This window comes from Canis lupus, chromosome 22, assembly GCF_011100685.1.
Source record: "Canis lupus familiaris isolate Mischka breed German Shepherd chromosome 22, alternate assembly UU_Cfam_GSD_1.0, whole genome shotgun sequence".
NCBI lineage: Eukaryota > Metazoa > Chordata > Mammalia > Carnivora > Canidae > Canis > Canis lupus.
Genome location: NC_049243.1, coordinates 22,726,956 through 22,739,998, shown reverse-complemented (window position 1 = coordinate 22,739,998; position 13,043 = coordinate 22,726,956).

Genomic DNA, 13,043 nt, shown 5'->3' with positions numbered 1-13,043 from the left:
CTTCTTCTTCTTCTTCTTCTTCTTCTTCTTCTTCTCCTTCTCCTTCTCCTTCTCCTTCTTCTTCTTTTTAAAAAGATTTTACTTATTTATTCATGAGAGACACACAGAGAGAGAAGCAGAGACAGGCAGAGGGAGAAGCAGGCTCCATGCAGGGAGCCTGATGTGAGACTCTATCCCTAGTCTCCAGGATCATGCCCTGAGGTGAAGGCAGGTGCTAAACCACTGAGCCACCCAGGGATCCCCTCCCCTTTCCTCTTCATGAGTTATCTCCTATGCAACAATGATTTTGGCCCAAGCAAAATTTATTTAAGGAAGCTTTCTCTGACCTTCTGAATCTTATGCTGTCATAACACATGTAATTTTTTTTTTTTTGCAGCACTTGGTATGGGTTACATCTTTTATTTTAATTTTCTTATTTAGCTAATGTCTCTCTCAGTAGAGTGTGATCTTTATGAGACCTGAGATCATGCCTATTTTTCTCAGTATTTTATGATCAGTTCTTGGTACTTAGTAAATCTTTAATATTTGTTGAATGACCTAGTCAATACTTTAATATAAGGCATATACTTATTGTCTATTTTTGATAAATAAGAAATTAGGCAAGGAAATAGATTAACAAAAGCCAAGTTATATTCTCATAGTATCAAAACAGTAAAGTAACATACTAATATTTTAAGAAATATAACATCTTTTAATATTCTATGCAGAAAATCATATATGTGAGAAAAAGTTATGATTTTTTTGTAAGGCTGGATTTAGTATAAGATATTATTTTATAACAAAATTCAAATATCAGTCCTAACTCCTTCAACATGATTGAGGTCACCTTATCTTTTAAGATTTAAGATCAAGTACAATTATGATAACCTCATCCAGTGCATTCAAAGGAAATTTATTGTCCTTCCAAAATGAGTATGGGAATTTTTGGAGGACTGCCACTTACCCTTAACACCTGTATCCACATTCATGATGTTCTTGAATTCTCAATTTCCGCTTGTATGTTTCGCCTTTTGCATATGTTATTTCCCTTCTACACAATTTCACACCTCCTTCCCAACAGGGTTCCTCTATAAATCTGTCTTTAAAATAACACTGACCATGTGTTTAGCTAACTTTTACTTAAATACAAGAGAGTGGTGAGTACTAGAGTTTCCTTTATATTGAACACTGCGCATATATCAAGTTTGCATTGAAAATAGCTGAATTTTGCCTGGCTTATTTTGCTTTAATCTTCTGCCCCTTGCTGAGCTTTACCTAGCTCTTCCCTATATCCCTCTCAAATTCACTTGAGCCACAAATGGTTTCATAATGAAGAGAAAAAAAAAACTTGTATAATTTTACATTATTCTTACTCAAGTAGTTTGATTCAGGTTCTATTTAATAAACCCTCTTCTCCATGAACCTGCACATTGTTCTAAGTTTTCATTACCATATATCTCATAAAGCTATTCTGTTTTTAAGAGACGATCCTCTTCTACAGAAGAATTATGAATTTGATTTTAGGAATGATGGGCTTTTCATGCAAAAATAAGTCAATAATGAAGCCAAAGAGGCTTACAAGAAAGTCTGACATGGCTAAATTTCATTGAAACCAAAATGAAAAAAAGTTCCCAAATTATTCAACACTGATTATTTATGAATAAAACAGAAATATTAGCTCAACATCATTACTATAAACTACAAATGTCCAATACTGCTTTCCTGAACATGCTAAGTTTTATAAAGGTTAGTCTTTATGAAATGATCACTTTTTTAGTTTGTTTGGTCTACTATTACAAAATACCAAAGACTGAACGGCTTATAAACAACAGATGTTTATTTCTTGCAATTCTGGAGGCTAAGTCCAAGGTCAAGGCATCAGTAGATTTGGAAAGCCTACTTCCTGGTTAACAGAAAGCTATGTTTTCTCTATGTCCCCACATAGCAGAATGGGTAAGGGAGCTCTCTGGGGTCTTTTTGTTCTTGTGTTTTGGTTTTCAGGTTGGGGTGGGTTTGTTTGTTTGTTTGTTTGTTTGTTTTTGGATTTATTTACTTGAGAAAGAGACAATGAGCAAAGAGAGGGACAGAGGGATACAGGAGACTCCCCACTGAGTGGGGAGCCCAATGCAGGGCTTGATCCCAGGACCCAGAGATCATGACCTGAGCTGAAATCAAGAGTCAGATGCTTAACCAACTGAGCTATCCAGGCACCCCTCTGGAATCTTTTATATAAGGACACAAATTCCCTTCATGAGAACTCTGCCTTCACAACTCAATCACCTCCCAAGAGCACCAATTCCAAATACCATCACAATGGGGATTAGGTTTCAATCTATGAATTTTGAGGGGACATAAACATTCAGTCAGTGGCATTATTACATATCTTCATGCTATCCTTGATTATTTTAGCACATACAAGTCATAAGAGTATGTTACCAAAATAATAAATACAAATCCATTTTTTAAAAGTTTTAATATATACTGATGATTCCACTTATAATTTTATTTTGAATGAACTGGTAAATGTGCTATTCATAGTATTTTTTCTTAGCTCCTAATGCAAAGTTAATTTTGGAGAGCTATAGATAAAGGTAGCTGGTTTTAGAAGAGTGACACAAGCACACAAAATAATTATATCCCCAAAGACTAAATTTTAAGTCAATGCTAAAAGAGATTTAAAGGCTTCAGGAGTCCCAACTTCCAAAATACTCTTCCCATCGTAATTTTAGGCTTTTGGCACTAATGTTGATAGGCATTTTAGTGGCAGAAATATTTTCAACTTACGCTCAATAAAAGTGGGTATGAATCAATGTGTATACTTTGCTAAATTTGGCATATTAAACCACTTTTGGATTTAGGAAAATGAGTTTGCAGTTCCAGAGAAACTCTCTTCATACTTTTAAATGCATATTATCATGAAAATAAAGAATAAGATATAAGTAAATAAAAATAAAACCATTTCTCCTGCTCCAATAAATGACAAGGATCTTAAATACACAGAAAATTGTGTGAATGATCTTCAGAGCTTTGACATTCAGCAGCATAATTTACATGAAATTCCAGAGTAGCTTCCAGTATGAAAAAGAACAAAAGGAGGAAAACTGAAGTCTTTTCCAAATAGTACAGAAAAGGTGACCTATAGAGAGCAAACTGATGCATGCAGGGGAGGAAGGGGCAGTTAGATAGCTGATGGAGATTAAGGAGGGCACCTGTTGTGAAGAGCACCAGGTGTTGTATGGAAGTACTGAATCCCTATATTGTATGGGATGCCTGGGTGGCTTGGCGGTTGAGCATCTGCCTTCGGCTCAGGGCATGATCCTGGAGTCCTGGGATCGAGTTCCACATTGGGCTTCCTGCATGGAGCCTTCTTCTTCCTCTGCCTATGTCTCTGAGTCTCTCATGAATAAATAAAATCTTTTTTAAAAAAAAGGAATCATGATATTGTATACCTGAAACTAATGTTACACTGTATCTTAACTAAATGGAATATAAATATATATATTTTTAAAGGTGAAGAATGCTAACCAAGATAGGACAACATTCCTGGAAGACAGTTTGAAATGATATGTGAAAAAACTTGAAAATTATACATACATATTAGTGGAGCAATTTCACTTTTTGAGATGGAAATTTTTTTACTAAAAAGTGAACAATGAGGGGAAAAGTCAAAGATTAATGCACAAACACAATAGAAAAATTTGTTAATAATTCAAGTGTTCAATAATAAATTATTACTTAATTAAAGTAAGTGATATGTCACATATAACAATTTGATGTCAAGAGAAGTGAATACTATCAAATGGTAAGTAAAAAATGGACTTAAATCAAATATGACAACAGTTGCACATGTGTTTTGCACATATGTGTGTATGTCTGTCATCTATACTACAGTATCTCTGTATGATAGAATTATGGAGTTTCATTCTTTTTTCTGAAAACTCCATGAGAAATCATGAATTGATTTTAAATGTATATATGTTTTTAAGATTTTATTTATTCATGAGAAATACACAGAGAGGCAGAGATGTAGGTAGAGAGAGAAGCAGGCTCCATTCAGGGAGCCCAATGTGGGACTCGATCCCAGGACTCCACGATCACGCCCTGAGCCAAAGGCAGACGCTCAACCACTGAGCCACCCAGGCATCCCTTTATATGTGTATTTAAAGTAGGATATCAAAACTGATAAAATAATCCCTTATTTTTAGCATTAATATAGAGCTTCATGGCCTACCAGTTAATATTTATTAACCAGCTGCTGTGTATTAGGCAATGTGGTGTGGCTTTCACATATGTGATCAACATATATATTATTTACACTTTTTGTGGTAGTGATACTTTTTTCTCAGTATCCAAATGCTTATATTACAAAACACTCTCATCATTTACCTCATCTATTTTAATCCCCTAAATAATCCTAAGGATAATTATTTATCCTTGCTTGACAGAATGTTTGTTAAATTTTATCATGTATTATTTCTAATCTTCATAAAATAATAAAAGGTAAATGAAACTATCACAACTACGTGGAAATAGAAACTAAAGTTCAGGGAAGCCTTTAAAAGTGCCCAGGGTCACACATCTCTAATTGTGATAAAAAAATTGAACCAAAAAAAAAAATTGAGCCAGAATATCTCTGACTTTATAACTAAAAATGAATATCAAATTTTTTTATGGAAGGAAAATAAGGCAAGGAGAGGTAGCAAGAGATCCATGGCCACACAGTGATTCATAAAATGCAAGACAAGGTAATCTGGTTTTTTATTATCTCGGGGCAAAGTCAGTTCTAGTTTGTCCTTTATTAATGGGGATAAGATTAAAGAGACCCAGAACAACTTTCTCCAAAGTGAACTTTCCTTTTATTCTCATTGTGTTCCTATCCAATCCCTAGTGCCTCTGAACCTACAGGACAGGTGTAAACAGTCAAACTAACCCCTAACAAATCCAGTTTTATCATTACCAGTCAAATATCGTATCCTCTCTGAGTCCCACTTTCCTGCTTTGTAAAATCATGCTTACTTCATTGAAGTGAAAGAATATAGAAATGCCCAAAAAGTATAGTTCCTGACATGGAGGACAAAATGAGCAAAATTCTGCTTCTCCATTTCTGAATCCTATTTATCCTTCAGTACTCCACTTAAATTCCTTCCTCCTCAGGAAATTTTTGTTTCTGTATTCTGAAAGAAATATTTCATTCACTGCTGAGCTCTAAAAACCAATTTCTCCATCTCCTTTATGGCAAAACCATAACACTTTTTTTGTAGCAGAGTTAGATCGGTACATGTCTTCTACTCCTACTTAGCTATATGTTCCTCAAGAATTCAGCTTTGTTCAGAATTCATGGATATCTCTTTAAGGATCAGGATTCATATGAGTTATTGGAGATTGGAAGAAGAAGAAGAAGAAGAAGAAGAAGAAGAAGAAGAAGAAGAAGAAGAAGGAGGAGGAGGAGGAGGAGGAGGAGGAGGAGGAGGAGGAGGAGGAGGAGGAGGAGGAGGAGAAGGAGAAGGAGAAGGAGAAGGAGAAGGAGAAGGAGAAGGAGAAGGAGAAGGAAGGAGAAGGAGAAGGAGAAGGAGAAGGAGATAGGATCCTTGGTATAAAATTCCTGACAGTCTGGGAATAAAGAGGCGACTTTATAGTCTTCATACTCCCAGCATGGTATTGGTGATACCATGGATAAATGAATTAATTGGTTATGTAGCTTATTTATTATACATTTTATTAGCTGATTGTCCATTAATATCAAGCTTTTAAAAAATCTTTTAAATATATAATATTTTGTGTAATTTAAATATATACATACACATAAATATACATATGTAGATATACATGTATATGGATAATGGATAAAGCAAATTTCTCAGCAGGAACTTAACCCAATAACCGATTTATATAGAGTTTCAGTTACCTTAAAGGAAGGCAAGAAGAAACTGAGAAACTACCTATTGTTTCTTAAAACCTAGCTAAATACCTTTGGATTAGTGACTAGAGTTAGGCTTTGGACAAACTTGCCTCAAAACTGTGGTTCTACCTTCTAGATACCTTACCTAGGATGATGATTCAGTAACATTAAACATAACCCCAATCACAATTAAACCAAGATGCTACCAATGATCAAGTATTTAACATACCAGGCATTTTTATGTTAAATACTTACATCTTATCTTGTTTAGTACTCATCAAACCTTTGAAATAGGTATTATTAGAATGTATAGACAAAATGAAACCTAGGGAACTGATTAATGGGATTCAGTACCAGTCTGCCTGACCTCAATGGCCAGAGAATTAACTACAAGCAACATGGGGCTTCATGTTGGAATTCATTTCCTTATCCATAAAGAAGAGTTCATATATTTTTCAGGATTGTTGAAATCATGTTGGAATTCATTCCCTTATCAATAAAGAAGAGGTCATATATTTTTCAGGATTGTTGAAATAATTAAATATGGCAAATCATATGAAAGGTCTGGAGTACCTGATTGATACTCAATAAACTAGTGGGAAAATAAAAATATATAGTAGTGTAGGATGGAATGCTGGAAGCAACCCTTATGATATAATTCTACTTTTTCAAGTTGCCAGTAAGTAAATTAACCAACTGGAACTTACAAAAAGCTCAAAAGCTTATTGGTGGCAAAACCAGTTGAAGCTGTATTTATTCAAAGCTTGGACTTTGCAACAGGGAGGTATTGTGAAAAATTCAAGATACAGAGTTGAAAGAGATATCAATATTACAAAAACAATAAAAGGACTTTTGAAGAATGGTGAAAAAGTAGTTATTTAGCATTGAGACAAAATACAACTTCGTAATTCTTCTTAAGCATACAAAAGTTTAATATGTAAAATAACTATTCTCTTTTCCATTGAGAATTTCAAAAATGAAGTTAAATTGAGCAAGAACTCTTTAGTTAAGTTTAAAAGACTGTTTTGCTAAAAACTGGAGCAGGTTAATAGGAGAGATCTTAGAAACACTCTGTTTTAAGGCACTAAAGATCAAATAGATAATGATCTCTCTGAGATGAATTAGCTCAGTGTAATCTATACGATGCAATAAATACGAAACCATCCAAAGCCCAATGTTTAGTAATTTGTATTCTACCAATGTACAGCATTGGTTTAATTCTTAGATCTATTATATTGAAGTTTTGGTATTTTATATGATTGAGAGAATCTTTCAAAATTTCAAGCATTTTAAAATAAGCCATTTAGCTTTAAGATTTTCTCTAATACTAATTCAGGTAAATAACTCCTACAGATGAAGATAAAATAATGGTTCCCTTTTACTGTCTTTTAAATTCAGTAATAATGGCTTGTAATTATAGAGCACCTCTCTTCCATGGAACTTAATGTGTTTTACGGACACTGCCTCATTAATCCTTCCACCTTCCTTTTGAGGTAGGTATCATGGTCCTCATTATACAGATGGAGAACCTGAGGCACAGAGAAGTTAATTGATTTGCTCAAGGTCACACAGCAAGTAAGTGATGAGGCTGTGACTTCTGACACACCATATGATGTCTTGCACGCCAGGCCATTCAGCTTTTCCCAATGGGGAGAAATAATCCATTCATTTTTATCAAAGTTCAACTCCAGGCTGCTAGATTCCTTGGGGCAAAGTTGCATAGTGCAATTTCACACCATAGCATTGGCACACTGTCAATTTACACAGAGGAGATCTCATACTGAGCTACAAGGTTACTTATAAAAATAGAGAAGAAAAGAGATCTAAAAACGGCTCTCTGAGATGTCTGACTTTGTGCTGCTAAGAACTCACACTATCCTTCTCAACCAAGCAGCAGCATAAAAACCTGCAAGCTTCAGATATCAAATTCTAATGATCGTAAATGTTTTGAAAACATTTTAAAGGTGATAAAAACAAAAGCGTTAACTAGGTCATAGTAAAAGAGTTTTACAGATGTGCTTCATTTATTTTTGCATGTGTATTTTTATTGATTTGTCTAAACCACACAACCTCCTCTATCTAGTCTTTGCAAAGCATTCATAAATAAGCACCCTCATCCAAACAAGACAAATAACCAGCACGTTAAAAAGTTATCGCTTCAAAACAACAGCAAAGCATTACGTGAACCCACTATCTAATCTGCACAATAAATCGTTCATTGTGTAAAACCTGAACGAAGATATTCCAGACACAAAGGTTGTCTGATTACTTGATATCCCAGTATCCTATCTAAGTGAGCAGCACAGAATACCATTTTCTCCGTGGCTGAAGATGCAATAACACCATTCAGCAGCCCATTTGTACTGCTTAGCCCAAAATAGAAGGAATTCAGGGAAGTGCTGAAATGTAGCTTTCTTCACTCCAAATAAGTCTCAAAAGATTATTGTCATTAATGATTTTTTCCTCTCAAGCATAACTAACCAAAAGCTGTAGAAATTCCTACTTGATTTAATATCCTGTAGACACTGCAAAGTGTTAGTGAAAGTGAAAAAAACAGTAACAAAAATCCTTTCCCATAAAACGATATTGATGTTTAATTAGAGAATGACCTCCTCCATGCAGTTCTCACAGATTTCCAGTGGGTTAAAAGTTCAGTTCACTTCTGCAGGCACTAAAGAACAATCATTGCCTATTTATATGGGGCTGATACGCTAGAGCCCATGAAATGGATTATGCCTTAGTATTCTGAGATCTATTTGGTCAAATTCCTCCCCTATAGGCTTGAAACTGCCTGGCATTCACTCGCTGTAAAGTCAACGCTGGTTATTCCCTATCTCTTAAGAAAGAGACAGAAATAAACAAATTTTGTCTCTCAACAACTCGCTCTCTTAGAAAGTAAACTCAGTGTGGGTAGGAATCTATTTGCTGAAGAATCCCAAAAGTCTGCAACAAAGATTTCAATAGACAATTGTTATCTGAATATATAAAATGAAAAAAAAATCTTTTTTTAATAAAGTCATGCTGGGATCCCTGGGTGGCGCAGTGGTTTGGCGCCTGCCTTTGGCCCAGGGCCGATCCCGGAGGTCCGGGATCGAATCCCACGTCGGGCTCCCGGTGCATGGAGCCTGCTTCTCCCTCTGCCTGTGTCTCTGCCTCTCTCTCTCTCTCTCTCTCTCTGTGATTATCATGAATAAATAAATAAAATCTTTAAAAAAAAATAATAAAGTCATGCTATTGCCTATGTGTACATATCTTAGAAAGGTATTTTACATTTTTACTACAAAAGGAGTATGTCATGCTTATAAGATTTCTGAAACAATGTTGTCTGTAAACTTGCGCCAGCTGTTTTTCATTGTTTTTAAATCTCATACTGGTCGAGAGTCAAGCTGGGTTTTAATCACAGGTCTAATACTTAATACTATGTGCATAGCTTATTTAACCTCTCTGTGCCTCGGTCTCTTCTGCTCTAAAATTAGAATAATCATAAGGCCTACCTCGTATGGTTATTGTGAAGCTTACTTAAATGAATCAGTATATGCAGAACTCATATCAAAATCCCTGGACAGTATTAAGTGTCATGTAAGTGTGAGCTATTACTTGGGGAGAGGCCAGCCTGTTGATCATACTTCAGGTGATGTTATTAAGTCAAAATTTGATTTCATCATTGCTAATAATGTTTGTCTCCATAGACGGTATGAATAGGACATGAAGCTCTCCCTCTTTAAAGCAGATGTTTCTGCTTCTGCCTGCCCCCCACCGACTTTCTCCTTCCAAAAAACAACAAGCAACAATTCTCACATGCATAGAAATTAAACTAATGTAAATTCTGAATGATGTGGGAAATCTGAATCCTATGCAAAACCTCTCCTTGCCAAGCCATTGGGTTTCCTGGTTTCCCAAAAATTCAGACTCACTGCTTTTTTAAAAAGAAGAAAAAATAAGCCTAAACTTGAGAATATGTCAACTGTGATTTTTGGCAACTAAGTACATATATCAAAGTAACCTTGAGAATGTGTGCTTATCAGCACTAGGATATATCTTGTGGCATTGGTGACTGCTGTTGGGTTATTGAAAGGATTTCCACCTAGAACCCATATGCTTAACATATTTTCTCCCAGAAAGAACCTTTATCTTCAAATTTGATTTTTTTTTTCCTTATACAACATCAGACTAAATTAGTTTCCCAGAGAAGCTTCTGGCTTTGGACCTCCTAGCCAGTCCTTGAGATGAGAGATATTTATCAGAACAACTGTCAGGGCAGGGACAATATTTCAGAGTATTAAAACCACCAATATTTTTTTTTTTTTGTAATGAGTATCACAAAACAAAACAAAGAAAAGAAAGGGAAAGGAAAGGGAAAAAAAAGAAAGAAAGAAAAGAAAGGAAACAAAAGCAGAGGAAAGACCAAAAAATGAAGTGACTGTTGGGGAAATGGCATATTTAAATGTCCCATAATGCTGAAAGTGTAATAGGAATTGCCATTCAGACTTATTCTAGTACTTTACCTACACTTCCTTAGCTGGCCATAAGACACCCTCTTACAAGACAATGGCATCTACTGCCAAATGCCTTCACAACTGCCCTACCCAGCTTGCTTCTTTCCTAATCTCAGAACTAAAACCCCTGTCCTGAAAGTCACACTCTTGATGTTCTTAAATCCTCTCTTTCCATTATACTTGACATGTAATCCAACAGATAACTCCATAGACTCTATCTATAGAATGTATTCTAAATTGGATCACTTCTCACCATCTTTACTGTTACCTCCCTAGTTCAAACTCTATTGCAACAATCTCCTAACTAACCTCTCAGCCTCTACCCTTGCCTCACAATCCATTATCCCCAGATATCAAAAGCAATCGTCCATCTGTTAAAATATGTCAAATGGCTTCCCTTTTCATTTAAAATAAATCTCAAACTCTTTATTCTAGGGTACAAAGTCTAACATGGCCTAGTACTGTCTACCTTTTGTATTATCACTACCATGCTCTGCATCAACCATATAGAATTTCTTCCTGTTCTTTGAATATGCCAAGCTTATTCTGTCCTAGGGATTTAGGATTTGTTTTTTTTTTCACCCTGAAATATGTTTCCCTAAAATTTTCACATGACTGGCTACCTCATCATTCCAGCTGCAGATCAAGATCAAGTATTACCTCCTTACATGTACCTTCTGATATCATCCACACTAGGGTAATCTCCACACGCCCTATCTCCCTATTCTGCTTTATTTTCTTTACCCTTATCTTATATGTTTATTTGTATTGTTAATTACTCTTCCACTTGATTATAGATCAGAATTTTGTCTGTCTTATTCACAACTCTATTCCTAGGTCCTTGACAAATTGCATGATCTTACTAAATATTTGCTGAAGGAGAAAATGGATAAACAAATGAATAGGAACACTTGGGTGGCTCAGCGGTTGAGCATCTGCCTTTGGTTCAGGCCATGATCCTGGTCCCGGGATGGAGTTCCACATCGGGTTCCTTGCAGGGAGCCTGTTTCTCCCTCTGTCTGTGTCTCTGCCTCTCTGTCTGTGTCTCTCATGAATAAATAAATACAATCTTAAAAAACAAAACAAAACAAAAAAAACACAAATGAATAGAAGAAATGAAGAATCAAGGAAAACTAGATATATATTAAAAATCACCAATCTGGATGCCTGGGTGGCTTAGTTGGTTAAGCATCTGTCTTCAGCTCAGGTCATGATCCCAGAGTCCTGGGATCTAACCACGCATCAGGGCAGGGAGCCTGCTCCTCCCTCTCCCTCTGTTGCTTCCTCTGCTTGTGCTTTCTCTCTCTCTCTGTCAAATAAATAAATAAAATCTTTTTAAAAAATCACCAGGTCCAAATCCCTTTTTCTAGAGATGAGACATTACAAAAATAATCTGCCCAAAATAATAAAAGTAAATAATATTCTATGTGTATCTAAAATCCTCAAGACATTTCCATTAGCCACACTGCCTCCCAATGCCATAACTGTTGTGATGGAACTGCAAAAGGCTACCGAGTAAATCATACAATTGCCATAAAAAGGGGGATCAAAAACTCACTATAAATTAATTTATTATGTCTTCAAAACCTCATCTGCTTTGGAAGCCCCATTTAAGTCCCAATACATCAACATACTCCTCATTATTTTTTTGTGAATCAAAACCTGTACATTCTTTAAGTGCTGGAGATACAGCCAGTAAACAATCAAAAATATGAAAAAAATGCAATTTGTCACATCAATATAATTATTGTGATAAAAAATAAAGCAGGAGGGGGGATACAAAGAGCCTGGGAATGGGGTGTTAGGCCAATTTTAAATGACATAAAATGACATAAGCAAAAACCTGAAAGAGTTATTTGTGAAAGAACTTTTTGACATTTTCAATATTTTTTAATAAAAAAAAATCAGTGTTCATTGTTATCACTGTTGTGGAATGCAACCTTTACTTATTTCCAAATGTGTTAGAGAATTTTTTTCTCATATTTTACTGTAAAACACAGTTACATTCAGCAAAATCTGTATTAATCATGTTAATGATTGAGTATTGGTGGATCTTTCCCATTTTATTCTTTCATATGAGGTTTGGATTGTTAAAAGTCAATTTTTAAAACATGGCATATTTTAGATTTGGTCTGACAACATCCTTTTGCTTCTGAACAGTCCCAGTCCCTTTCTGTCCAGTAAATTTCAAATACGTTCTAAATACTTTAGGAAGCCTCATAAAATAACTTACTGGCACAGGATGGTGAAAATATGAAAATGAAATATGGTACAGATTATAATGCTTATAAAGGATAGTTAAAGATTATTCTAGCGGCTTCGGATGTCATTAAAAAATTGGCAGTATAATGGTGAAATAAACATGCACATAATTTGAAGCAAAACTTCTTAATTTTCACTTAAAAAAAAAACTATACAAGCTATTTACAAAAAGTACCTCATTCTGTCTTCTGTCTTGCATTATATTCTGTATGCATCAGCATAATACTCCCAGGAGAATTTTCAGGATTATTCATTCTTTGAATAATGGCTTGTATGTGGGCTTCAAAGAAATGCAGTAGGAGTGGGAAGAAAAACATTTTCATTTCCAAAGGAATGTTCTGAACTTCCCAGGGGACATTGAGAAAAGATTTTGTTGAACTGAGGGACATATGACAGCCACTTAAGTG